The sequence below is a fragment of the Pleurodeles waltl genome, chromosome 11 (assembly GCF_031143425.1).
Source record: "Pleurodeles waltl isolate 20211129_DDA chromosome 11, aPleWal1.hap1.20221129, whole genome shotgun sequence".
Lineage (NCBI taxonomy): Eukaryota > Metazoa > Chordata > Amphibia > Caudata > Salamandridae > Pleurodeles > Pleurodeles waltl.
Window position 1 is genome coordinate 334,360,467 of NC_090450.1, and position 24,014 is coordinate 334,384,480.

At 44.8% G+C, this 24,014-nt stretch overlaps 1 protein-coding gene across 1 annotated transcript in view; it reads right to left on the bottom strand.

Moving 5' to 3' along the window:
- Positions 1–24,014, bottom strand: part of RNF168 (ring finger protein 168) — a 160,503-nt gene that overhangs the window by 93,878 nt on the left and 42,611 nt on the right. The window lies entirely within an intron of this gene.

Sequence of the window (24,014 nt, forward strand, 5' to 3'; positions counted from 1 at the left end):
GATCATTATCCGGAATAGGATCTGGGTCATATAGATCCCAAGGATCCACTGTATCTCCATGAGAGTATTGCAAGTGTGGTGGAGAAGGCAATGGCGGTGGACTATTGTGTGGAGGTGAAAAAGAAAGCTGTGGAGAATGAGGAGGAGAAGGAGGGACAGGTGCTGGTTTCTCCTTTTGTTTTTGAACTTTTGCTGGTGGTTGCGCAGAGTCTAATGCCCCTCGAACAGCCAGCTTTCTTTTAGTTTTTAAAGGAGGTGCAGTAATAATTCTGCCAGTCTCTTTATGAATATGGATTTCAGACTGTCTTTCATCCATAACGTCCAATATTGGCTAAATCTCAGTGTCCTCATCAGAAGGCTTGTAAGATTCTTGGATTGGCTTCAAGATTTAAGTGTGCTTAAAAGTCCTTGTTCCTCTGTGTATGAGATTTTTTCGGTGCCGAGGTATAAATCTTTTTCGGCCCTGAAAATGAAGTCGGCTGTTTCGGCTCCAAAGCCGGGCGTGGAATCTTCGACTCAGAGGACTGAGGACGCTCCCTGGAGTCGGAAGTGGAACTTTTAACCAACTTGCTCAACTCCGAAGTAGACTGAAGAGTGGCCTTTTGCGGCACTGAACCTGAAGGTCGGTCGGCAACAGCCTTTTTTCGGGCCGAACCATGGCCTTCCGGCAGTGGTGTACCCAAGGCCTTAGGTAGTTGTTTTTTTTTTTTTAAATATATATGGGCGTAGGAGTAGACCTACTCACGTGCTGGCCAACAGTGATAGGCCTATCTTCTTCAGTTTCTTGCTCGCAGTCAGTGTCTCGGATAGAGACTGCTGTCTGCGCCTGTTCTTTTTCCATGACGTCGACATGTTTTGTGCTTTGACGCTATTTCTAATCTTCAGGCCCTGCGATCTCTTAAGGTCTTTTTGGATAGAAACAATTGACAGGCCTCGCAATCTTCTTCTCGGTGGTCTGGAGAAAGGCACAAATCACAAACCAGATGTTGGTCTGTATATGGGAACTTCGCGTGGCACCGAGGGCAGAATGGAAAAAGAGTCCGATCCATCAGGCTTCCACGCGGTAGGCCCAAACAGGCCAGAGGCTGGCAAACGCGCAGAGAAGGTCATAATCTAGATTTCGATGGTACTATTGGTTCGATGCTATATGGAAAACGCGATTGAAATACCGGCTATTAAATAGGTTTTCTAAGTTTTTCCGATTCGAAATCTCGGTGCGAGAGGAAACACATCCGAACCCGACAGAGGAAAGAAAACAATCTAACAATGGAGTCAATGCCCATGCGCACTGTAACCAAGAGGAGAAGTCACTCGATCCCATGACTCCGAAAAGACTTCTTCGAAGAAAAACAACTTGTAACACTCCGAGCCCAACACTAGATGTTGGAAGAGCTATGCATAGCACGTGTATCTGCAGCTACACATGCCATCCAACATATATATACACACTTACAAAATGACAAAGTAAGATTCAACTTATGTTGAATATTGTAAAGAGTGGGACAGTGCGAGAAAAAATAAATTGCAGAAAGAAATGGGCATTTTTTCCAGTGATCATTTAAGGTTTTCACTGATGTTGCAATAACATACATATTTTCCCAGGACATGCTACTTCACATTGATTTGGCTTTATAGCCCAGGTTTAGAGGGGGTTACAAGGGCTCTACCCTGTTGAGGTGAGGTAGTAAATATTCTATAACATAAAACATAGCCTCAAAAGTCAAACATAACTAAGTTTAATGTTTTTTTTTGGGGGGGGGGGGGGGGGGAGGTCGGGTCTCTGAAATGTGTACAGCAGTCTGAAGTGTGTCCAGGAAGCTAAGTCCCATTTACCTATTGACCATCAATGGAGAAAGGGGTGGCGACGGAGCAGTTGGGGTGGGTCAGCAACGAAGGCAACTTCACCTTGGGACAGTATTCATGGGAAGAGATTGGTGAGGCATTTCTGTGCAGAAAACTGCAACTGCTTCTGCAGAATTTGCTGCTGGTTTAAGATCGGGTTTCAGGTCCTGGCAGAACCATCTGTGGTGGAGAACTTTCAGAAGTTGCAGCCTTTGGTCTGGATTCCTGCTTCGGTAGTGACACAGCATTGCTCTGTTGTGTCGGAAACTGTAGCACCAGTCTTTTGAGCTCTCTGTACACTGTTGTGCGTCACAATGGTACTTGCCATGTGGTAGTGTTCTTGTGGCTCACGGAGGAACCACACAGTCTCAAAGGAACCTCTTTACAGCACTGAAGCCAGGAGCGATCACTCCTCACAGACTGCATTCTCTGGGTGCTCTGCACACCAGGAATATGCTGTTTTTTTTCCTGCTTGACAGTCTCTACTCCTCCAGGGCCAGGCATCCTTCTTCCCTCACTCAGCATGCGTACAAGTGGCAAAGCACTTCAGGCAGAGTACAGACTTTAGGTAATGTCCTCTCACATCTAAGAGACGGAATGGAAGACATGCATCAGACATAGCTGCACAGCAGCTCTTTAAGTACTCTGTGAAGTACTCCCTTTCCTTATTCAAGGACAACTTGCGACTTGAAGAAAGACGGAATGTTTGATACCACTTCTATACATATTTTTTTTGAGCTGCTCCCCAGGCACAGTTTTTGTGCAAAGTGACGGTTCTCACAGCAGTTAGCAACTTGGCTGGCCCCAATCAAGCATAAGTATCCAAATCAGAGCCACTATGATGTGTGATGTCTCTGTCGTTGGGTGCCATCATCCAACCTGCAGAAATAATCGGGGACAGACAAAACGGCAGGCCATGTCTATAAATGTTCTCACCTTGAACAAAAGAAACTGCAGTCCGACCCTTCAACCCTACAATCTACTAAATACTGGTGCACATGAAGAACTAATGGGCAACCTTTTGCCAATGAGGTTCGCATTGACTTTAGAAATGTAGCTTAAACTCCATTCTCCATCTCTTAAGGTTCCTGGTCTCCGCCCTCCAGACACATGAATACAGACAATGTATTTCAACTTACTCTTGACGCTGTCCTCATCCCCTATTTTGTGAAATGGGTAAACCAGGGGCATCTCAAATGGGTCTCATTGGTCCCAGTACTCAGACTCACAACAGCATACTGCTACTTCATACATGGAACACACTCACTTCACATACAGGCACTCAGCAAGCACACAGTTCTGTGCTTCACTTAACACCAGATTGTTACCTGAGAGTAGACAGAGAACTTGCCTCTCCCAGAGAAAAAGGTCTGATCACACTATTGTTTCACAAAACACAGCACTTTGCCACCACTGCTTTACATGAGGACACATTTGGTATATCCTTCAAAGTTCATAGGACAAATTAAGTAATGCTTCAATTATTTCAGAGTTGAAACACATTCTTATTGATTGTCACTATTGAAGGTCATCAGTTGAATTGTGTACGTGAACACCTTTGTTGTCAAGTTGATATACAATACATAAAACCTGATTTCATTAAACCGATATATAAATCACATTGTGTCCTACTAAACAAAATGTACACAAATAAAATAATTTTGATCCAGAATTCATTAAAAAGATAATACATCAATCAAGTTAAGAATTATAAAAACTTTTAAAAATACTCTAAATAATTCCGCCAGGTAATAGCTCCCTTCAGAGAATACCCCAGCCCTGGCCACACCAATGCATCAGAAGCCATACGCAGCCACAAAAAAGCTGGGCGATATTGCACAAAACCCTTAGGCCTCAACAGGGGGAGTAAAAAACTACACCTAAAGGGCGCATAAAAATCACAAAACAAAGTAAAATGAACCAAAGTCTGCAAAGACACACCATCGCAGGGGCAGAGTCTGATGGATTTTTCATCATACTTACCTAGCGGAAAGCATAAGTTACTTCTGATAACCACCAGACAAAATCGCGTGATGAGACCTCACATTTCTTATCTCTAAAAGATAGGGCTCCGGGCCCACCCCCATCTTTAGACTAATAAAATCCCTTACAGATTTTTTCCTTAAGTCCTCCTCCTCTCTTTTGGCCCCCAGGATTCTCAGAAAATTTAACTTAGCCCAATATTTATCACGACTGGTCAAACCCTCAGGAGCCTCAAACATGTCCGGACGCCCCATCAAATAGGCTACCTTTCTTCTATACATCCGCCAGGGAATATCCTTCACATGATCACAGGCCAATCAGTCCCGCAGGATCTCTCTGTTAAAAGAGGCACATTCATTAGTCCAAATAAAGATCCATAGCAAGAAGGGATCAAGCTGGATGGTACCTAGTACAAACTCAAGAGCTAATTCAGTGCGCAGGCAAAAGCCAGAGGTGTTTTGGTCAACTCCCAGTAAACTTCTGAAAAAACGATTTTCCTCTACTGCAGGGGCCCTGATGCCCGTATACCCCCAGAGAGCAGGACTGGGAGACATTTACGCCTATAAACTTCGAACAAGGGCTTAATAGCTTTATTTCCCACCCTTGCAGGAAAGTCAAACGTGGCACCAACTGTAATATTAAAAATAACCCCTCTTCTAGAGATACAGGGTTTCCAGGTGCCTTTGTTATCAAAAACAACCCCCTAAATAGGGGAAATCCTGAACCTTGCTGATTACTTGTTCTTTAATCTTCAGCACCCCCACCCTGCTAAGAGGATTCCCAAAGATCATAAAATTTGTTTTTTTACAATTAATCTCCAAATCAAGGGCTGACGGAAAAGAATCATAGGCTCGAACTGCTTCTCGGAGACCATTCATAGTGCAGGCCCATAAGCACTGCATCGTCCACATAGATCAATGCAGGGACACTATTGCCATTAATTTTGGGAGCATCCCTACAGTGTTCCACTAAAAAGTCAAACAATCCATTAGTATACAAAAGGAAAAGGGTAGGGGCCAGGACATATCCCTGGCGCACCCCCCTATTTAACTCAAAAGCATCCGAACATTCCCCATTTGTCCCCACCCTCACATTAGCATTAGTTCCTAAGTGGAGGTACCGAAGCAACTCCACGATATGGGGATCCATGCCTAACCGGTTTAGCCTCTCCCACAGCTTAGCCCGATTTACCTTGTCAAAGGCACAGCTAAGATCCATAAAGGCAAGATATACGGTGGCTTTCCTGGCTTGTGTATATTTTCCAATCACCATCAATAGGTTTAGACATTGTTCCTGGGTGCCAAGCCCTTCCCTAAAGCCGTACTGTGTCCGGCTCAAAATTTCATTTTCAGCCATCCAAGCCTCAATGCGCCTTAAAATAATCCGGCCTAAGATTTTGCCTCATGAATCAAGAAGGGAAATAGGGCGATAGGATTTGGGGTCATTTCGATCCCCCTTTTTGAACACAGGAATAATGCAAGCCGATCTCCAAGTGGCGGGAATTCCCACAGTAACTGCTGCATTGAAAACATTTAACAGAATAGGCGCCCATAACTGGGGACAAGATGTATAGAGATCCATGGGAATTGAGTCCGGGCCCGGAGCTTTGTTGCTGGCGCTACCACAGAGCGCCTCCCTAACCCCATGGAGTGTAAACCTGATAGCTAATTTGGGAGACTCATCAACTTGTCTATCCTGATTGTTTCTTAAATGGCTTCCCTGAAAAAAATCTACAAAAATGATTCACCCAGGCATCAGGGGCGATATTACAGCCCAGACACTGATGTTTCAGATTCAAAGAGACCCCTATTTACAACATTCCAAAACAAGCCAGGAGTTTTGTGCTCTACTGCATGTTCCAATTTCTCCCAGGCTATTTCCTTGAGTTTGAGCTTTCTTGCCCTCAGAACACTTTTATACTTAGCCCTCACATCTCTGACATAATCCATAACTCTGGGGTGGACTTTAAGAGCCCTCCTCAAGGTTTTCTTAGCCTCATAGCAGGCCTTACTGAACCAACCGCCCATATGCTTACCGGGGGACTGAACAGCTGAGAACAGACAGTCTTTAAAGGCTTTGTTCACTCTCAGCATTGCAGCCATTACTTCCTTCAGACTGAAGTCTCTACCAGAAGTATACCCGTGATCAGATTTAAATTGTCACCCACCACCCTTACTACTACTTGCTGGATATTTGCCTGTTTCCACCCAACTCTCCTGCCCTGGTCTTTTATCCTCACCAGCGCAGGCCCTCCCAGTCCTGGTTTACATAAAGCCTCTGGAAAATTGAAACAGACCGCAAGGGGGTTATGATCACTAAGGTGATTCTCTAGCACCTCTCCTCCTGTCACCAAATCTTTTATTGGTGGGGACACAAAGATATAGTCAATTGTAGAACCAGACCCTCTACCTACAAAGGTTGGGAGTTGATCAGTGCCCACCACTTTAAAGTTAAAAATATTCAAAAGGCCAATATTCCTTAGCCCTTTAATGAAAACCCTGCCACTGGGATCCTGAGCACCCTCAGCTGAGCAATCCTCACACTCAAACTCAAAGGGATTTACCACTGTGCTATGTTGTCCTATCTTGGCATTAAAATCTCCTGACACGACAGCACAGAAGTCTATCCCCACCTCCTCCATTCTACACTTCAACACCTAAAGAACTGAAAAAAGGACCCTAATTTGGCACCCCACATCCCAGACAGCATTATTATAGAAATTAACCAAGAGAACATTGAAATTGTTAGGGAGAATTACCCAGACAATCAATATGCCCTGATGGTTACAGCTAATTTGAAATGCTCTCACTATTTTGGAAAATCGGATTAGGGTAACCAAACCACCTTTGGGGCGGCCTCCGTGGAACCGAACTGCCATGACTGCAAACCTCTAATATCCATCCCAGGATGCCTGCCCATCCGACCAAGTTTCCTGGAGCACGATAAAGTCATTATGAGCCAGACACTTAATCCATGCCCGATCTGATAGCTTTGAGTCATACCCGGGACCTCCCTACACATATCAGCACTCGCTGTATGTCTCCTCGCACAGCGTCAATCCACCCCCTCCAAGTCAGGGGTTTTGATGATGTCGATTCTCCTAGTTAGCTGCAGAACACACTGATCTTGATAGGAATTCCTGCCAAACCCAGGTAAAAGCTCAACACACTGCCGCTTATGATTATAAAAATAACCCAAAGGGACCATACCAATCTTTCCCTCTCTCAGAGGAGCCATTGGGCCAGGCCGGGATAACAACAGTTTATAATGATGCAGTCCAAGATTCCCTCTTTTTCTTGGGGCCCAACCCAATCAATTCTTCTAACAAACAAAATATCCCTAAGGCCCTTCCAAGCAAAGTCACAGTTTTTACTCAGCCAATAGCCAGTCTTATTTTTCAATTGGTCCGTGGATTCACTAGAACCTAGGGCAAGAACAGGGCCATTTGTCACCACCACCACATAGGGGGGAGCTCCAAAGAAACCAATGGAGAACTTTTCTTCAACAGATGCCAATTTTGTTTTCTGCTGCTATGTTGAGATCCCCGCCCCCGTTCATCACAAGCCCCGGCCTGTCAGTCAATGATGGGCGGAGGACGGGCATGGCCCACGCGACGGTGTAATGCCTCGCGCTAAGTAGCGCTCACTGGGGTTGGCTCCGCCCCCTGCCTCTTCTCCTTTTGGGACTCGGAGTCCCTTGGTCCCAACTGCCGGTGCTCTCGCGACGGTGTAATGCCTTGCGCTAAGTAGCTCTCACTGGGGCTGGCTCCGCCCCCTGCCTCTTCTCCTTCTGGGAGTCGGAGTCCCTTGGTCCCAACTGCCAGTGCTCCCACATAGGCATGTACTTCTGCATCCAAAGCATTCAGACATAAACAATTGCACTCTAGTAGCAGTAGGGTAGTTAGACTGGAAGGTGTGGAATATATTTTCATTTCAGTTTTCAAACATGCACTTAAAACTGTACTAAGATGCCTAGACCCAGTGATAAATTTACACGCACTGAAAAGAAAATAGTGCAAGACTGATTTATGATACAAAAAGAAATGAGGATGGTACACCTCACAGTCATTTTTGTAAACTTAAAATACACTGGAAGGTGAATCGCGAGTAGCAAGAAGTATCCAAGATATTAAAGTGTCCCTAGGCCCCTCTGCTAAAAGCAGATGTTATTTTACAGTAGGTCAACAGATGCAGGAAATACATGCAAGATAACCATTCTGACAGGTAACATTTATATCTAAGTGTTCTAATTTTTAATGCATATAATTCAATGCAGTTTACAAAGAGGCAGGCATAACTGCAACAAAGGAAAGCAGCATTCCAACGAAGATGCAGCTTATAGTAGTCAACAAAAATCAAGTTTCTATTGCGCAAAATTAGATATTTTATATTGCAGGCTGGAAAGCACTTGGGAAGGCTTAGGAGGTGGTGTACCTGTACATACAGCATGATTTGAAGTATATTCCGAAGCAGTTTCAAAGGCAGTAACTAACAGTTTAAAAAAGAAAATTAAATTGGGGAGAGGGCAGCAGTTTAGAAAAACTTCATCATAACAAAAGTGGTTTGTCGTGTGCTTCTATTCGCTTTTCTGAACACCAAGGCCCTCATTACGGCTTTGGCGGTCTTTTCTTTTTTTTGTTTTTAACACCGCCAAAGCCACTGCAATCAGCATACTGCCAGTGCTGGTGGTATGCTTGCCACCCTATTAGGAGTTTTCCCCTGGGACAGTGAGTAAAATGAAAATGTCACTTACCCAGTGTACATCTGTTCGTGGCATTAGTCGCTGCAGATTCACATGTTTCGCACAGTCCGCTGCCTGGTGTTGGGCTCGGAGTATTACAAGTTGTTTTTCTTCGAAGAAGTCTTTTTTGGTCACGGGACCGAAGGACTCCTCCCTCTTCGGCTCCATTGCGCATGGGCGTCGACTCCATCTTAGATTGTTTTCCCCGCAGAGGGTGAGGATGGAGTTGTTTGCTATAAATAGTGCCCATGCAATGGAGTGAATACGTATGTACATAAAAAGTTTATAATAATTATTTACAAATGTACAAATGTTTAAGATTTAAGATCTACTTCTAAACGGCTACAGACTTCCCGGGGAGGCGGGAGGGCACATGTGAATCTGCAGCGACTAATGCCACGAACAGATGTACACTGGGTAAGTGACATTTTCAGTTCGATGGCATATGTTGCTGCAGATTGAAAATGTCACTTACCCAGTGTACATCTGTTCGTGGCATCAGTCGCAGTAGATTCGCATGTTCTGCAATAGCTCGCCATCTGGTGTTGGGCCGGAGTGTTACAAGTTGTTTTTCTTCGAAGAAGTCTTTCGAGTCACGGGACCGAGTGACTCCTCCTTTTGTCTCCATTGCGCATGGGCGTCGACTCCATCCTCGATTGTTTTTCCCCGCAGAGGGTGAGGTAGGAGTTGAATTGTAGTAATAGTGCCCATGCAATGGAGTGACTAAGTATGCACTTATTTAAGGTTGAGATGATACATATATAAATAATTGAAGGTAACTTCCAAACTGCTACAGGCTCCCGGGGAGGCGGGTGGGCACATGCGAATCTACTGCGACTGATGCCACGAACAGATGTACACTGGGTAAGTGACATTTTCAGTTCGATGGCATCTGTCGCTGTAGATACGCATGTTCTGCATAGACTAGTAAGCAGTTATTTCCCCAAAAGCGGTGGATCAGCCTGTAGGAGTGGAAGTAGTCTGAAATAATGTCCTTAATACGGCTTGACCTACGGTGGCTTGTTGTGCGGATAACACGTCTACACAGTAGTGCTTGGTGAATGTGTGAGGCGTAGACCATGTGGCTGCCTTACATATTTCTTGCATTGGGATGTTTCCTAGAAAGGCCATGGTAGCACCTTTCTTTCTGGTTGAGTGTGCCCTTGGTGTAATGGGCAGCTGTCGTTTAGCTTTAAGGTAGCAGATTTGGATGCATTTAACTATCCATCTGGCTATACCTTGTTTTGAAATTGGGTTTCCTGCATGAGGTTTTTGAAATGCAATAAAGAGTTGTTTAGTCTTTCTGATGTTCTTTGTTCTGTCAATGTAATACATTAATGCTCTTTTGACATCTAATGTATGTAGTGCCCTTTCAGCTACGGTATCTGGCTGTGGAAAGAACACCGGAAGTTCCACTGTTTGATTTAGATGGAACGGTGAAATAACCTTTGGCAAAAATTTAGGATTGGTCCTTAGGACGACTTTATTTTTGTGTAGTTGTATAAAAGGTTCCTGTATAGTAAACGCCTGAATCTCGCTTACTCTTCTCAGGGAAGTAATGGCGATGAGAAATGCCACCTTCCAGGTTAGGAACTGTATGTCGCAGGAGTGCATGGGTTCAAAAGGTGGACCCATAAGTCTAGTTAGGACAACATTTAGGTTCCATGAAGGAACAGGTAGTGTTCTTGGTGGTATAATTCTCCTAAGGCCCTCCATGAATGCTTTAATGACTGGTATTTTATATAGGGAAGTTGAATAGGTAGTCTGCAGGTATGCAGATATTGCTGCAAGGTGAATCTTAATGGAAGAGAAAGCTAGGTTAGATTTTTGTAAGTGAAGCAAGTAACCCACTACATGTTCTGGAGTTGTGTGTAATGGTTGTATTTGATTAATATGGCAGTAGCAAACAAACCTCTTCCATTTACTTGCATAGCAGTGCCTGGTGGATGGCCTTCTTGCTTGTTTTATGACTTCCATACATTCTTGGGTAAGTTGTAAGTGCCCGAATTCTAGGATTTCAGGAGCCAGATTGCTAGATTCAGCGATGCTGGATCTGGGTGTCTGATCCTTTGGTTGTGCTGTGTCAACAGATCTGGCCTGTTGGGCAATTTGATGCAGGGTACCACTGATAGGTCTAGCAGCGTTGTGTACCAGGGTTGCCTTGCCCAAGTTGGTGCTATCAATATGAGTTTGAGTTTGCTTTGAGTGAGTTTGTTTACCAGGTAAGGAAGGAGAGGGAGAGGAGGAAAAGCGTAAGCAAATATCCCTGACCAGTTCATCCATAGGGCATTGCCTTGGGATTGTTTGTGTGGGTATCTGGATGCGAAGTTTTGGCATTTTGCGTTCTCCCTTGTCGCAAACAAGTCTATCTGAGGTGTTCCCCAGAGTTTGAAATAAGTGTTCAGTATTTGGGGGTGAATTTCCCATTCGTGGACCTGTTGGTGATCTCGAGAGAGATTGTCTGCGAGTTGATTTTGTATCCCTGGTATAAACTGTGCAATTAGGCGAATTTGGTTGTGAATTGCCCAATGCCAAATTTTTTGTGCTAACATGCTTAACTGCGTGGAGTGCGTCCCTCCCTGCTTGTTTAGATAATACATTGTTGTCATGTTGTCTGTTTTGACGAGAATGTATTTGTGAACTATTATTGGTTGGAAAGCTTTTAGTGCTTGAAAAACTGCAAGAAGTTCTAGGTGATTGATATGCAGTTTTGTTTGATGTACGTTCCATTGTCCTTGTATGCTGTGTTGATCGAGGTGTGCTCCCCACCCTGTCATGGAAGCATCTGTTGTTATTACGTATTGTGGCACTGGGTCTTGGAAAGGCCGCCCCTTGTTTAAATTTATGTTGTTCCACCACAGAAGCGAGAGGTAAGTTTGGCGGTCTATTAACACCAGATCTAGAAGGTGACCCTGTGCTTGAGACCACTGTGATGCTAGGCATTGTTGTAAGGGCCTCATGTGCAGTCTTGCGTTTGGGACAATGGCTATGCATGATGACATCATGCCTAGGAGTTGTAATACCATCTTTGCTTGTATCTTTTGTGTTGGATACATGCGTTGTATGATGGTGTTGAAATTTTGAATTCTTTGTGGACTTGGAGTGGCTACTCCTTTTGATGTGTCTATTATGGCTCCCAGGTATTGTTGTACCTTGCGTGGCCGAATTTTGGATTTTGTGAAATTGACGGTGAACCCTAGTTTGAAGAGGGTTTGTATGATATGATTTGTGTGATTTGAGCACTCTATTAACGAATGGCCCTTGATTAGCCAGTCGTCTAGATATGGGAACACATGTATTTGCTGCCTTCTGATGTGTGCAGCGACTACCGCTAGACATTTGGTAAAGACTCTTGGTGCGGTTGTTAATCCGAAAGGCAGTACCTTGAATTGGTAATGTATTCCTTTGAATACAAACCTTAGGTATTTCCTGTGCGATGGGTGAATTGGTATATGGAAATAAGCATCCTTGAGGTCTAAAGTTGCCATGTAGTCGTGCAGCTTTAGCAATGGCAATACTTCTTGTAGTGTGACCATGTGGAAGTGGTCTGATTTGATGAAAGTGTTGACTACTCTGAGGTCTAGGATTGGTCTCAGTGTTTTGTCCTTCTTTGGTATCAGAAAGTACAGTGAGTAAACTCCTGTGTTTATTTGTGTGTTTGGCACTAATTCGATTGCATTCTTTTGCAATAGTGCCTGCACTTGTATCTCTAGGAGATTGGAATGGTGTGTTGTTAAATTTTGTGCTTTTGGTGGTATGTTTGGAGGGAACTGTAGAAATTCTATGCAGTAACCATGTTGGATAATTGCTAGAACCCAAGTGTCTGTAGTGATTTTCTCCCATGCTCTGTAATAATGACCTATTCGTCCCCCCACTGGTGTTGTGTGGAGGGGGTGAGTGACATGTGAGTCACTGTTTAGTAGTAGGGGTTTTGGGGCTTTGGAATCTTCCTCTATTTCTAGGGAATTGCCCTCCTCTATATTGTCCCCGAAAACCTCCTCTATACTGTCCTTGGTAACTGGACGGTGTGGCTTGTGAGGTGCTGGCTTGTGTGCTTTGACCTCGAAACCCCCCTCGAAAGGGCGTTTTACGGAATGAGCTGTAATTCCCTCTGCTCTGCGGGGAGTAGAGTGCGCCCATGGCTTTGGCAGTGTCCGTATCTTTTTTGAGTTTCTCAATCGCTGTGTCCACTTCTGGACCGAACAGTTCTTTTTCATTAAAAGGCATATTGAGAACTGCTTGTTGAATCTCTGGTTTAAATCCAGACGTTCGGAGCCATGCATGCCTTCTGATAGTTACAGATGTATTAATTGTCCGTGCAGCTGTATCTGCAGCGTCCATGGAGGAGCGGATCTGGTTGTTGGAGATGGCTTGTCCCTCCTCAACCACTTGTTTTGCCCTATTTTGGAAGTCTTTGGGCAGATGTTCAATGAGATGTTGCATCTCGTCCCAGTGGGCTCTGTCATAGCGCGCAAGTAGTGCCTGGGAGTTCGCGATGCGCCACTGGTTTGCAGCTTGTGCTGCGACTCTTTTACCAGCTGCATCAAACTTGCGGCTTTCTTTATCTGGGGGTGGTGCATCTCCAGATGTGTGAGAGTTGGCCCTTTTCCTAGCTGCTCCTACAACAACAGAGTCTGGTGGCAGCTGTGTTGTGATGAAAGCCGGGTCTGTAGGAGGCGGCTTATACTTTTTTTCCACCCTTGGTGTGATTGCCCTACTTTTGACCGGGTCCTTAAATATGTCTTTTGCGTGCCGGAGCATACCAGGGAGCATAGGCAGGCTTTGGTAGGAGCTGTGGGTGGAGGAGAGTGTGTTGAACAAGAAATCATCCTCGACCTGTTCTGAGTGGAGGCTTACGTTGTGAAATTGTGCTGCTCTAGCCACCACCTGAGAGTACGCGGTGCTGTCTTCTGGTGGAGATGGTTTTGTAGGGTATGCCTCTGGGCTGTTATCTGACACTGGGGCGTCGTATAGGTCCCATGCGTCCTGGTCTTGGTCACCCTGGCTCATGGTGGTGTGAGCTGGGGAGTGTGATGGCGTTTGTGCTGGTGAAACGTTAATCACGGGCGGAGGAGAGGGTGGTGGTGTAACTCTTTTCACCACTTTTTGTTGTGGTGCTTGTTCCGTCTGGAACTCCAACCTTCTCTTTCTCCTAATGGGGGGAAGGGTGCTTATTTTTCCTGTCCCCTGCTGAATGAAGATACGCTTTTGCGTATGGTCCGCATCAGTTGCTTGTAGCTCTTCCTCAAACCTATGCTTCTGCATTTGGGAGGTTAGCGAGTGCTCTTCTGTATAAGAGCCTGAAGCTGGGTCGCTTGCAGTTTGTTTCGGCGTCGAAACTTTGTCTGCGTGTTTTTTCGGCTCCGAGGTGACTTTTTTCCTTTTCGGGGCCGAAACCTCTCGGCGTCGATCTGTTTCGGTGCCGCTGTCTCGGCGTCGAGCCGTGTCCACACCGGCATCTCGGTGTCGAGGCTTGTCTCCAGCACTTTCTCGGTCCCGAGAAGGCTGCGTGCCGGTGTCTCGACCGGAGTCGGACGATCTCGGCACTGTTTGGGCCTTTTTCGGTGCCGACGGTCGGTCACCGATTTTATGGGTTGAGCCATGGCCTGGTGGCAGTGGCGTCCCCTGGGCCTTGTAAATGTTTCTTTGTGTGGTTTTCGACGTCTTACTCACGGTTTGTGTATCGTCGAATCCTTCGGAGTCTGAGTCTTGGATCGAGAAGGTACCTTCCTCTTCCTGTTCCTCGAACTCCCGTCGGGCTGTCGGTGCGGACGCCATTTGAAGTCTTCTGGCTCGACGGTCTCGGAGTGTTTTTCGGGACCGGAACGCACGACAGGCCTCGCAGGTGTGTTCGCTGTGCTCAGGTGACAGGCACAGGTTGCAGACCAAGTGTTGGTCTGTGTAGGGGTATTTATTGTGGCATTTGGGGCAGAAACGGAACGGGGTCCGTTCCATCGGCGTTCTTCAGCACGCGGTCGGGCCGACCAGGCCCCGACGGAGGATCGAAAAATTACCCCGAAGGGCACCGGAGCTCTTCGATCTTCGATGCGGTGTTGAATGTAAGTATGCCGATCCCGAACGCAACAATACCGACGAAAATCTTCCGAAATTAACTATTTTTTCTGTTCCGAAACTCGGAGCGACAGGAACACGTCCGAACCCGATGGCGGAAAAAAAACAATCGAGGATGGAGTCGACGCCCATGCGCAATGGAGACAAAAGGAGGAGTCACTCGGTCCCGTGACTCGAAAGACTTCTTCGAAGAAAAACAACTTGTAACACTCCGGCCCAACACCAGATGGCGAGCTATTGCAGAACATGCGTATCTACAGCGACAGATGCCATCGAACACACATGTTTCGCATAGACTATAAAGCAGTTACCTCCCCTAAAAGCGGTGGTTTAGCCTGTAGGAGTTGAAGTAGTTTGGAATAATGTTCTTAGTACAGCTTGGCCCACTGTAGCTTGTTGTGCATGTAGTACGTCTACACAGTAGTGTTTAGTAAATGTATGAGGCGTAGACCAGGTTGCAGCCTTACATATTTCGCTCATAGGAATGTTTCCTAGAAAGGCCATTGTAGCACCTTTCTTTCTGGTTGAGTGTGCCTTTGGTGTAATAGGCAATTCTCTCTTGGCTTTAAGATAGCATGTTTGAATACATCTGACTATCCATCTAGCAATGCCTTGTTTAGAGATTGGATTTCCTATGTGTGGTTTTTGAAAAGCTATGAACAGTTGTTTTGTTTTCCTGATTAGCTTTGTTCTGTCAATGTAGTACATTAGTGCTCTTTTGATGTCTAATGTATGTAGTGCCCTTTCAGCCACGGAATCTGGTTGTGGGAAGAACACTGGCAATTCTACTGTTTGATTTAAATGGAATGGTGAGATTACTTTTGGTAGAAATTTTGGATTTGATCTTAGAACTATTTTATTTTTGTGTATTTGAATAAATGGTTCTTGTATGGTAAATGCCTGTATTTCACTTACTCTTCTGAGGGATGTGATTGCAATGAGAAATGCGACTTTCCAGGTTAGATATTGCATTTCACAGGAATGCATGGGTTCGAAAGGTAGACCAATGAGTCTTGTTAAGACGATGTTAAGGTTCCATGAAGGAACTGGGGGTGTTCTTGGTGGTATAATTCTTTTTAGCCCTTCCATGAATGCTTTAATAACTGGTATTCTAAATAGAGACGATGAATGAGTAGTTTGTAGGTAAGCAGATATTGCTGCGAGGTGTATTTTTATAGATGAAAAAGCGAGATTCGCTTTTTGCAAATGTAGTAAGTATCCCACTATGTCCTTTGTAGAGGCATGCAATGGTTGGATTTGATTGGTATGGCAGTAGCAAACAAATCTTTTCCACTTAGATGCATAGCAGTGTCTAGTGGAAGCTTTTCTAGCTTGTTTTATGACCTCCATACATTCTTGTGTGAGGTCTAAGTGTCCGAATTCTAGGATTTCAGGAGCCAAATTGCCAGATTCAATGATGCTGGGTTTGGATGCCTGATCTGTTGTTTGTGTTGTGTTAACAGATCTGGTCTGTTGGGTAGTTTGACATGCGGTACTAGTGAAAGGTCTAGTAGAGTTGTATACCAAGGTTGTCTTGCCCATGTGGGTGCTATCAGTATGAGTTTGAGTTGGTTTTGACTCAACTTGTTTACTAGATATGGAAGGAGAGGGAGAGGGGGAAAAGCGTATGCAAATATCCCTGACCAACTCATCCATAGAGCATTGCCTTGTGATTCGCGGTGTGGGTACCTGGATGCGAAGTTTTGGCATTTTGCGTTTTCTTTTGTTGCGAACAAATCTATCTGGGGTGTTCCCCAAATTTGAAAGTACTTGTTCAGAACTTGGGGGTGAATTTCCCATTCGTGGACTTGTTGGTGGTCTCGCGAAAGGTTGTCTGCTAGTTGGTTTTGGATCCCTGGAATAAATTGTGCTATTAGGCGAATGTTGTTGTGAATCGCCCACTGCCATATTTTTTGTGTTAGGAGACACAATTGTGTTGAGTGGGTTCCTCCTTGTTTGTTTAAATAATACATTGTTGTCATGTTGTCTGTTTTGACAAGAATGTATTTGTGTGTTATTATGGGTTGAAAGGCTTTTAACGCTAGAAATACTGCTAACAGTTCTAGGTAATTGATATGAAATTTTGTTTGGTGTACATCCCATTGTCCTTGAATGCTGTGGTGATTGAGGTGTGCTCCCCACCCTGTCATGGAAGCATCTGTTGTTATAACGTATTGAGGCACTGGGTCCTGAAATGTCTGCCCTTTGTTTAAATTGTTGCTGTTCCACCATAGAAGCGAGAGGTATGTTTGGCGGTCTACCAACACCAGATCTTGAAGTTGACCCTGTGCCTGTGACCATTGTGATGCTAGGCACTGTTGTAAGGGTCGCATGTGTAGTCTTGCGTTTGGGACAATGGCTATGCATGATGACATCATGCCTAGAAGTTTTAGCACAAATTTTGCTTGTATCTTTTGGTTTGGAAACATAGCACTTATTACCTTGTGGAATGCTTGCACTCTTTGTGGACTTGGAATGGCAATTCCTTTTGATGTGTTGATGGTTGCCGCTAGATATTGTTGTGTCTGACACGGTTCGAGGTGTGACTTTGTATAGTTGATGGAGAAACCCAGTTTGTGAAGGGTTTGTATGACATATGTGGTGTCGTTTGTGCACTTTTTTACTGTGTTGGTCTTGATTAGCCAATCGTCTAGGTAAGGAAACACATGTATCTGTTGTCTCCTGATATGTGCTGCTACTACTGCTAGACATTTTGTGAATACTCTTGGTGCAGTTGTTATTCCGAATGGCAACACCTTGAATTGGTAATGTATTCCTTTGAATACGAACCTTAGGTACTTTCTGTGAGAAGGGTGTATTGGTATATGAAAGTACGCATCTTTTAGGTCTAATGTGGTCATGTAATCTTGCTGTTTGAGCAGTGGAATGATGTCTTGTAGTGTGACCATGTGAAAGTGGTCCGATATGATGTAGGTATTTAGTGTCCTGAGATCTAATATTGGTCTTAATGTTTTGTCTTTTTTTGGAATTAGAAAGTACAGGGAGTAAACTCCTGTGTTTTTTTGTTGTACTGGTACTAACTCTATTGCATCCTTTTGCAGTAGTGCTTGAACTTCTAGTCCTAAAAGTTCTAAATGTTGTGGTGACATTTTGCGTGTTTTTGGAGGGATGTTTGGTGGGAATTTGTGGAATTCTATGCAATAGCCATGTTGGATTATTGCTAATACCCAATTGTCTGTTGTAATCTGCTGCCAAGATTGGTAGAATTGGCTTAGTCTTCCCCCCACTGGTGTTGAGTGAAGGGGTTGTGTGACTTGAAAGTCACTGTTTAGGTGGAGGTGTTTTTGGAGTCTGGAATCTTCCCCTACTCCTTGGGAATTGACCCCATCTATATCCCCTGAAACCTCCCCTTTGGAATGAACCCTGATATGGTGTGGTTCTTGTTTGTTGGCTGGTGGTGTCTGTGGGTTGGCCACGAAACCCCCCTCTAAATGGAGTTTTTCTAAAAGAGCCTCTGCTCTGCGGGGAGTAGAGTGCGCCCATGGCTTTGGCCGTGTCTGTGTCCTTTTTAAGTTTTTCAATGGCTGTGTCCACTTCAGGGCCAAAAAGTTGTTTCTCGTTGAAGGGCATATTAAGGACAGCCTGCTGGATTTCAGGTTTGAAGCCTGAAGTGCGGAGCCAAGCGTGTCTCCTTATGGTGACAGCAGTGTTGACTGTTCTCGCTGCAGTATCGGCTGCGTCCATTGACGAGCGGATTTGATTGTTTGAGATCGTTTGTCCCTCTTCAACTATTTGCTGCGCCCTTTTTTGGTATTCCTGGGGAAGATGGTCTATGAGAAGTTGCATCTCATCCCAGTGTGCGCGGTCATATCGGGCCAGCAGCGCTTGAGAATTTGCGATGCGCCACTGGTTGGCTGCCTGTGATGCTACTCTTTTTCCTGCCGCATCAAATTTTCTGCTTTCTTTGTCCGGAGGTGGGGCGTCGCCAGATGTATGGGAATTTGCTCTTTTGCGAGCTGCCCCTACTACTACGGAGTCAGGTGGTAACTGCGAAGTAATAAACACTGGGTCTGTGGGTGGTGGTTTGTATTTCTTATCCACCCTTGGGGTGATGGCTCTTGATTTTACGGGCTCTTCAAAAATTTGTTTTGCGTGCCGTAACATCCCTGGTAGCATTGGGAGACATTGATATTGGCTATGTGTAGCCGAGAGGGTGTTAAATAAAAAAATCATCCTCTATAGGATCGGAATGCAGTTGGACATTGTGGAATTCTGCTGCCCTAGCCACCAGTTGCGAGTATGAGGTACTGTCCTCTGGCGGTGACGGCTTTGTGGGGTATGAATCGGGATCATTGTCCGGCACTGGGGTGTCATATAGGTCCCAAGCGTCTTGATCCCGATTATCTTGACTTATGGTAGTTTGCGCTGGTGAGTGCATTTGTGGCGGTGTTTGTGCCGGCGATGCCTGTTGTGGTGGAGAGGGCGGAGGCGTGACTTTTTTAACCACTTTGGCTTGTGGTTGTGCGTCATCCTTGAGAAGTCCGATCCTTCTTTTTCTCATTATTGGGGGAAGGGTTGATATCTTCCCTGTGTCTTGCTGGATGTACAGTCTCTTTTGTGTGTAGTCTGATTCTACACTTTGGAGCTCTTGTCCAAATCTGTGCATCTGGCCACTTATTCCTTGTTCCTCTGTGTAGGATGGAGGTGTGGAACTTTTCGGCGCCGAGAGAGAATCTTTTTTCGGCTTCGGCACCGACAGAATTTTTGTGGCTTTCGGCAGTGTGTCTCGGTGCCGATGTTTTTTGGTGCCTGCATCTTGTTTTTGCCTCTCGGAGCCGATATCTCGGCTCCGAGGTTGCTCCATGGCGGTCCCTCGACCGGAGTCGGGTGTCTTCGCTATGGGCGTGCCCTTTTTCGGCGCCTTCGACGGCTCGCCGGTTTTATGGGTCGAGCCATGGCCTGTTGGCAGTGGCGTCCCCTGGGCTTTTGTCTTCTCGATGGTTTTAATTTTCGACGTCTTACTCACTCTGTTTGTTGTTGTTGTTCGACGTCGGAGTCTCCGGATTCTGATTCCGGAACCGAGAATGTTTCCTCTTCGTCGTCGAAACGTTGTTTTGTCGGCGTGGACGCCATTTGTAGACGCCTGGCTCTTCGGTCCCGGAGTGTTTTTCTGGACCGGAAGGCTCGACAGGCCTCACAGGTATCCTCCTTGTGCTCGGAGGACAAGCACAAGTTACAGACCAAGTGCTGATCTGTATAAGGATACTTACTGTGACATTTTGGGCAGAAACGAAACGGGGTCCGTTCCATCGGCTTCGATGTCGCACGCGGTCGGGCCGACCAGGCCCCGATGGGGGATCGAAGCTACCCCAAAGTCTTCCGATGATCGGTGTCGATGTACCCAACTATCCCGATACCGAACGGAACAATACCGACGCTTTCTTCCGAGATTCTGACTAACTTTCCGAACCGAAACACGGAGCGAAAAGGAATACGTCCGAACCCGACAGCGGAAAAAAACAATCTAAGATGGAGTCGACGCCCATGCGCAATGGAGCCGAAGAGGGAGGAGTCCTTCGGTCCCGTGACCAAAAAAGACTTCTTCGAAGAAAAACAACTTTTAATACTCCGAGCCCAACACCAGGCAGCGGACTGTGCGAAACATGTGTATCTGCAGTAACATATGCCATCGAACACAGCGTTTCCGCCTGCTGGTCCAGTGGAAAACTCACGACAACACTGATGCCAGCTTGTAATCGAACCAGCAGCAATGTTGTGGTGCGTCGGGTGTGACAGCACCCACTGTGCATTTCACTGCCTGTAATTCGGGCAGTAAAAAGAGTGAAGGGGTGGTCCACAGGGCCCCTGCTCTGCCCATGTCAAGTGCATGGGCAGTGCAGGGGCCCCCATAACCCCTTTCCACCAGCCTTTGCATAGCTGGTGAGGCTGCCATGCAAAGGCTGGTGGAAAGGGGACTTGTAATCCCCAGGGGAGCGCTGCTTGTGGCGCCACACTTGCGGATTGCGACTGCAGAGACCACCAGGCTGTCGAGCAGATGGCAACCTTGAGACTGCCACACTCATCATGAGGGCCTAGGTTTAAGTTTGGTTTGCAATGCGTCATGAACATAGAGGACATAATGACTGGCTGCCCAGGCTCTCACAATTTTTAGATGGAGCGAGCAAGCACTTTGACCTGTTGTCGCAGATATGTTTTTTGTGAGAATACTACTTTTTTTTCTTCCGTGTCTCTCCTTCACGCTCGTGGCGGCCATGGTACTTTGAATTTCTTTGCACTGCCTTCCCCCCACCCCTCCCACTTCGTTGCTTCTATTGTGTAGCTTTTACATGGTTTTGAAGATTTGATTGCAGTAACTACTATATGTGCACTGTTAATGGTTTCTTATTGTGTCTGTTTTTAACCATCCTTGCTTCAGCCTTTACCGCGCTTGCAATGTTATCTCAGCCGAAAAACTAGTTAACAGCCATGTACACAATGGGTATCACACTGCGCCCTTTCACAGTATCATCCTCCTTGCATCTGTTGATGTCAAAAATACACTCTGTTATCAAACATTCCTCCCACGTGTATGTAGCGGTTTCTAAATATTTGTACTTTTTTTGCACACCCGACGTAAAAGGGAATTCAGGAGTTGGGCTGCATTTTTTCACATTTTCGAAACGCATCTGCGATCTCAGCTAGTTCTAAGCACATGTAAAGCTTGTTGAGATTTATAAAGGCACTTGTGTTTTTTTCTTTTTCCATGCGTTTTATTGGATACTCAGATAATAAGTGATTTTAACAGTCAAAAACTAGTTTTAAACCACGAATCCCTAGCAAGCTGTTCACTTATAATGAAATATGATAACTTTGTTTGCATGTGTAAGCTCGTGCTGCCACTTGGCATTTATCCGAGTACTCATTGCACAGTGCCCTGTATATCTATTAAACCGTGGCAGATACTGTGGATCTGGAACAAGTTTCAAGGTGAGGTTGCTGCCATTAATCTTATATAATTGATTGTGAAAATGTCAAGTGTCACACAAAAATCAAGTGTAGAACTTGTGGCGCTTCCATTAAGGAGGAGAGTAGCAGGAACGTAGTATGTAGCTGTGGTGCATTTTGGATCACTGGTTGTTGAGCGCACTGTCATTTACAGAGAAATCCTTTACTATTGAAATGGTCACTAAATTTGCATAAACAGTTTTACTGTAAAACCATATAACACGCAAACAATAGTGTTGAAATACATTTTCAGGAAATATTTATCATTTGCAGATAACCAAGTGTCTTGATCCTATTAAAATCTTTGTTTCCATTACACTTCAGAATTACAAAAAAGTACTTTGTCTGTTCTTTCCTAATTGCTGATATATTTTGAATTATGATTGCTGACATTTTGAAATCTGTATACCTCATTTACAGGTATTTATGTTGTGTGTTACAAAAATATTGACAACCTGAAGCTTTCCCTTCACTTCCTGTACCAAGTAAGATTGCCACCTAGGTCACTTTATCAAAATCCTCTCACTTTGGAGTCAGTGAAATTGAAGTAAACACCAGTTTCCAAATAAAAGAGCAATTTGTCAGAAGACATAGCCTGACATTTGACCTCTATCATTTAATTCACCGCATAGATGACAAGATAAACACAATATTTAATGGCATCTTTGTTGCTCACGCACCTTCGGAGCTCCAGCACTGTTATTTTTGGGGGTATTACATCACTTGCATCCCTACTTCGAGTACCTATGGACAAACAGAACTTCTCTCTTTGAAGCTATGCTGTACATCTTAAGTCTCCCTAAAGCCCTGTAAGCATAATGAGCAAACACTCTGGGGCTCTATGGCCTCTTTGTTTGGTTAATTATCTGCGGTCACTGAAGCATTGAGCTTCTCCTAAAATCACTATTTGTCAAGCCAGGTGAGCCAGAAGAGTAAAGAAGGCAAGAAATGCTACTTAGGTTGGGTGTGCAAGTGCTTTCCGACCTGTTGTTATCTATCTGTGGTCTTAACTATGCCCATGTCACACCCATCAGTTTCACTCATTCGTGGCTAGCCTTTCAAAAATCCATTGATACAATTGGTAAACATTTGTCCCAGCTTAGGGCTGCTTTGTTACTACGTGGCAGACTGACCCTGTTACACAGATGATTGCACTATCACGGATATACTGCAGTGTGGGCAATCTATTTTTTTCTTTTGTCTCTCCCCTTCGTACTCCATGGCACTCAGAGCAGAAAGAGCACTGGTCACATTGTTTACACCAGTGGTTCTCAACCTGTGGTCCGGGGAACCCTGGGGGTCCGCGAAGCCTACTCAGGGGGTCCGCGAAAGCTTAGAAAATTAAAAAATATGAACAAATATTGACAAATTAGCTCCCCAGCTTCCAGTAATGACTCAGGCTGGGGTCCACGGATTCCAGTGATGATTCAGTGGGGGTCCCTAGGTTCCATTAATGTTAAAATGGGGGTCCATGTGAATCAAAAGGTTAGGAACCACTGGTTTACACTGTTACCCAACCAGAGTTCTTTCTTTTGGCTCTCCCTTAAGTATGTTCTCTCTCCAGAAAGAATATAAATTGCCAGAATTATTTTCACATTTTTACATTAGATGCACTCTGTGATCAGCCTAATACACATTTTTTGCAGCAGGCATATTAACCCACTGCACTACCTCATGATGTGTCCAAGTTTCCACTAGATAAAAGTACATTCTCTCTCCAGAAAGAACATTAATCATCAGAGTTTTGGCATTTTTACATCAGATGCACTCTAAACAGAAAAAAAACGACACAAATGGGGAAAAAAAAAAAGAAAAAAAAAAACCTGTAAAAACAAAAAAAAAAGAAAAAACAGCTGTAACAATGGCCAGGAGTGGCTGGACATGGAATATACAAGCCTGATATGGCTTTAAAATTATGTTTCCTCAGTAGTTATTGCTTTAACATTTATATGCAGCTGTGTTACTGCATAGTGCTTTATAGCTATTTTCTGCTTTGAAGATGTATTTTTTTTTGGGCCTCCAGGAACAATGAGATAGTTGTTTGAGTGCAATATTACAACTTTACCGAACTCTTCAATAAATACCTTTGAAATGTGTGCACTGCAGCTGCTTCCAAACCCTGTGCAGGCAGCCAACTCCAGCTCCTGAGCGGTTACTGCAGTCTGATAAAAACAGTCAGGTAAGGTGCTGAAATCCTGGATTTGCCATGTTTTTACTGTGATACACTACTATTCAAGAGGGCATTCCAATTGTACTATCAAAGTTGGAAGCCAGCCCTTGGAGTAGTATTCGTAGAGTTGTCCAGCTCCCTAGTTCGATGTGTGATTTGTTCATTTAGTTTGTTTCTGCTTTGCATTCAGGGACTTGTAGTTTTATTTCCATAATGTGATACAAGTTGCGAATACAAAGTT